Source organism: Ammodytes marinus (assembly GCF_949987685.1).
Source record: "Ammodytes marinus genome assembly, chromosome: 16".
Lineage (NCBI taxonomy): Eukaryota > Metazoa > Chordata > Actinopteri > Uranoscopiformes > Ammodytidae > Ammodytes > Ammodytes marinus.
The window spans coordinates 3,897,816-3,902,815 of record NC_137220.1 but is presented as its reverse complement, the minus strand read 5'-3'; the positions used below and the strand labels follow the sequence as shown (position 1 = coordinate 3,902,815).

General features: G+C 39.2%; 1 protein-coding gene across 1 annotated transcript in view; it reads right to left on the bottom strand.

Moving 5' to 3' along the window:
* LOC307262882 (germ cell-specific gene 1-like protein) overlaps window positions 1-5,000 on the bottom strand; it is a gene marked incomplete at both ends in the record, with an annotated part of 29,035 nt that overhangs the window by 18,898 nt on the left and 5,137 nt on the right. The gene's annotated exons all lie outside the window — the stretch shown is intronic.

Here is a 5,000-nt window from a genome sequence, read left to right as displayed (position 1 = left end):
AGAGATGAGAGGGTGTGTGTGTGTGTGTGTGTGTGTCTGTGTGTGTGTGTGTGTGTGTGTGTGTGTGTGTGTGTGTGTGTGTGTGTGTGTGTGTGTGTGCGTACATATAGTGTATTCACTCGTAATCTATACATGCCACACTGGACACACATCTCTGTGTATTTATATAGCAACACACACACACACACAGACACACACACACACACACACACACACACACAAACACACACACACACACACACACACACACACACACACACACACACACACACTGTCCATGCCCACCCAACCCCCCCCCCCCAAAAAAGTGAACGATTATAACATAGTTCTTGCATGAAGCGCCGATAACTTCTAATAAATGTCACCTGCTTGTCCAGTAACTTCACTAACAGCTACGACGTAGTTTATCAACGCCACGTTTACTGACTGGATGTGACAGTAGGCTATAGCAGCTTCAGCCTTGGTCATACAAGGAAAGCAGAATTTAGGTTGCGTTACGAATCGCATTCTCTTTCTTTTTTCTATTCTACATACTACATCCGACGATAAAAAGAATCTAGTTAGGATGCAGTAGGCATACTATTGGGACATACTTTTCTCTCTTATTTCATCATAACATTACGCCTTGATCTTGCCTCTTGCTTTTATATCCGTCGCATCCCCGTTTGTTTTCATATGGAGGCTTCGTCGATGTTACGTCACTTCACGTGCGCACTGGATTGTGGGTCAGAATCGCCCAAATAGGATGCACTTTTCAACACTAACAATCTTGGCCGCATGAAGTAGGACATCCGGGTACTTCTAACCATCCTAAATCTGGCCACAAGAATCGGGACATCCTAAATCTTTTTTCTACACACTATATAGTAGAAAGTATGCGATTCGGAACGCAAACATAGTTTTTTACTGACGTTAGCGGGAGTTTGGTCAGACTGAAATATGTCAAGAGTTAGTGGAAGGATTTGCTGGATATATAATGTTTTATTTGCAAAGAAGGCCGCAGCCAATATTGTATGCGCTCTATTCACTACGAATCACTGACTCCACCTTTAAAGCTGGGGTGGAGGATTTGAGGAGAAAATGGCAGTTGGGATAGAGATTTAAATCCAAATACCTCAACCGCTCCACTTGTTCTCTTTGGTCCCTCCCCTATGGTCCCTCCCTGACACGCTCTGTCTACACCAACAAAGTCGTGCCAAAGTGAATGGACAGTCCCAACAGCCAATAAGAACAGAGAATCGGAGCCTCGCTCTGATTGGTCAAAGTGTACAGCTCATGTTAACTTTGACCAATCAGAAATCATATACCCCAGCTTTAAGTTCTCCCTATTATTTGCATTTAACTCAAAATTATAATTACCCCGGCTGAAAGTTGCTCTTAGACTTCCTGGCTATACATGCAGAATGCTATTTGACAAATATATAGTGCAGAAAAACTCATCTGAAGTGGCTATAATTATTCTTTTCAAAGGTTAAATCTTGAATTAATTGAAGAGAAAAGTGTCTAGGAAAGAAAGTGTTCATGTCTTCGTGTGTGACAGCCTGAAAGGTGAACGGCAGTAGCACAGCGTCTGATTAGCTCATGAATATAAAATGTAATTAAACAGTGGTTGCGTTCCGAATCGCATACTCTTTCTTCTTTCTATTCTACATACTACATCCGACTATAAAAAGAATCTAGTTAGGATGCAGTAGGCATACTATTGGGACATACTTTACTCTCTTATTTCATCATAACATTGCGCCTTGATCTTGCTTCTTGCTTTTATATCCGTCGCATCCCCGTTTGTTTTCATATGGAGGCTTCGTCGATGTGACGTCACTTCACGTGCGCAATGGATTGTGGGTCAGAATCGCCCAAATAGGATGCAGTTTTCAACACTAACAATCTTGGCCGCATGAAGTAGGACATCCGGGTACTTCTAACCATCCTAAATCTGGCCACAAGAATCGGCACATCCTAAATCTTTTTTCTACATACTATATAGTAGAAAGTATGCGATTCGGAACGCAACCAGTGAGTCGTCATGTCTGTGATCTGCCCGTCAGCACAATCAGTATCCCTACACCTGGCCATCGGACAAAATAGTCCTCTAAAAAACTTGAATTAACAAAGAAAAATATCCCAATTTTGACGCTCCTACCCATTTAGCTTGTATATATTTAGATCATAGTCTTGTATCCCTACACCTGTATGTAGGACCAAATAGTCCACTCTCTAACAACTTAATTTAACCAAAAAAAGATCCCAATTTTTACGCTTTTATACGCCATCAAATTATAATGGAAGAGATTCATTTTCAAGAGGCTTCAGGTGGATTTGAATGTCATTTTTCTTGAACATATTGAGTTCATAATCTTGTATCCCTACGCCTGGAGACAACAGTACAGTCCTCTAAAAACTTGAATTACCAAAAAAAAATCTCAATTTTCGCACTTTTACTATATATTTTACGATAGATAGATAGATAGATAGATAGATAGATAGATAGATAGATAGATAGATAGATAGATAGATAGATAGATAGATAGATAGATAGATAGATAGATAGATAGATAGATAGATAGATAGATAGATAGATAGATAGATAGATAGATAGATAGATAGATAGATGGATGGATAGATAGATAGATAGATAGATAGATTCATTTTCAAGATGATTTCAAATGTATTTTTTCTTGAACATATTGAGTTCATAATCTTGTATCCCTACACCTGTACATAGGAAACAATTGTCCTCTTAAAACTTGAACAAACAAAAAAAAATCTTCAATAAGTTGTCCTGTCCAGGTCTACATGGTTAAAGGTGCAGTGTGTAATATGACATCTTCAAGAAAGTTCTACAAAGTTCTAGAATGCAACGCTCCCTGGGTAACCCCAACCCTTTAGAATAATAACAGAAGCTACAGTGGCCTTCAAGGACAAGAACAATTATACATTTTAAACAATGCACCTGATGGCATTCCAACTATGACACTTTCAAGATGGCGGCACTAGGCCTTGGTCCAAAATATGCAGAAATGTGGACATATATGAGACCCTTTCTAAGGGGAAAAAAATAATTAAAAAAAATATGTTCAGCTATTATGCACTAAATTAAATGTACTTATGGATATCATAATTACTTTCTAAAAAATCTGCTAGGAAATAAAACCCAAAATTCTACACACTGCAGGTTTAAATGCATTGAGTTTCTACCATGTGATTGGCTGATTAGTTATATGTGTTAACAAGAAATTGAGCTGCTGTACCTAATAAAGTGGCCGGTGAGTGTATATCGTGTATTGAGATATAGTCCAAAAATATTGAGATATTGATTTTAGCCCATATCACCCAGCCCTAGTTTCAAATGTATTTTCTTGTATACAGGGCGGCAGTGGCGAGGTGGGTAAGGTGGTTCGATCCCCTGCCTACCTACCGTGTCCCTGGGCAAGACATTGAACCCCGAATTGCTCCCGATAGTTAGCTTGCACCCTGCGTGGTAGCTGCTGCTGCTATCGGTGTATGAATGTGTGTGATTGGGTGAATGTGAACAAAACAATGTAAAGCGCTTTGAGTCTGTGAAAAACCAGGGAAAAGAGCTTTATAAGTGGAGTCCATTTACCATTTATATTCTCACACTATACCTCCTGCCTGCTGATATCCTTTCTGCAGTGAGTGCAATCAGTGTAGCGATGTCATTGGGGGATAATTGCGGCTGTGATGAGGATAAATGCTTTTGTGACACAACGGTGATCATACCATTAACCATGTTCAGCTGAGAATCTGTCTGCATTATTCATTCAGTTGTATCTCAGAGAATTTACAGACTAACCCTGCAGCGTTCCAAATCACATACTTTTTCTTTTTACCACACTACATACTAAAGAACAGAAGAGTTTTAGGGCCACAGACAGGAGAGAGAGAAAAAAATCAGATAAGGAAGATTTTTTTTTTCATTATGTCGAGAAATGTCAAGAATAAAGACGAATACTCCAACATGCTATTGGAGTTATTGGGGCATTTATGTATTTTCAGCATACTACAATTGACGTGCATGTATTGGGACATCCTAAATCTTTTTCTGGCATACTAAATAGTAGGGAAGTATGGGGATTGGAACGCAGGGTATATTTTGCCTTCCTTGTATCACCAAGGCTGGATAAAGAATAAAGAGGAATACTCCAACATGCTATTGGAGTTAGTGTGTGTATGTGTGCGTGTCTATGCGTGCGTGTGCTTTGCTTGAAAATGTGTTTGTGTATGTGTGTGTGTGTGTGTGCGTGGATGTGTGTGTGTTGCTTGAAAGTGTGTGTGTGTGTGTGTGTGTGTGTGGGTGTGTGTGTGCCTGTGGTGCTTGAAGGTGCGTGTGTGCATTTATGTAAAAGTAGCTAAAGTAGGGAGGAACTTACTGTGGTCTAAAGCCAGTGAGTGTGTTCTCATTACTGCCTTTAGTTTAAACACTATCGCTCTGAGCTGCTTAAGTGTCCCGCGGCCAGATTATAGTGACATAATGGTGTTAGTGAAGCCCCAATGAAGTGACCACCACTGCTATTCATTTATTAATTTAACCTTAAGTGAACCTGTAGTAGCTGCCAGTTGTGTTGTTTTTTTCAATACTCTGAACCAAAAATCGACAACTTCTAAAGCACTTACATCAACTACACTTTCCATAATCAGTAGTGTTTTTGTCTGTTTTGCGTCCATAACATGTCTTCTTTCATACTAGTATAAATCAAAGGTCCAACATGTACATTCAGGAGTTTATTTGACTAAACCTTGTCTGTTTGCGTCTGTATATTTCTCCTATACAACCATCTTTAACGGACATTATCTCAACATAATTTTTTTTTCAATACTCTGAACCAAAAATCGCCAACTTCTAAAGCACTTGCATCAACTAAACTTTCCATAATCATTCTCAGCACTATTCTGAAGGTTATTACAGAAGGATTTGTTCATATGTTGTTCACTGTCTGATTTATGATAGTTTGTGTAACATTAAGTGAACCTAGCGGCTG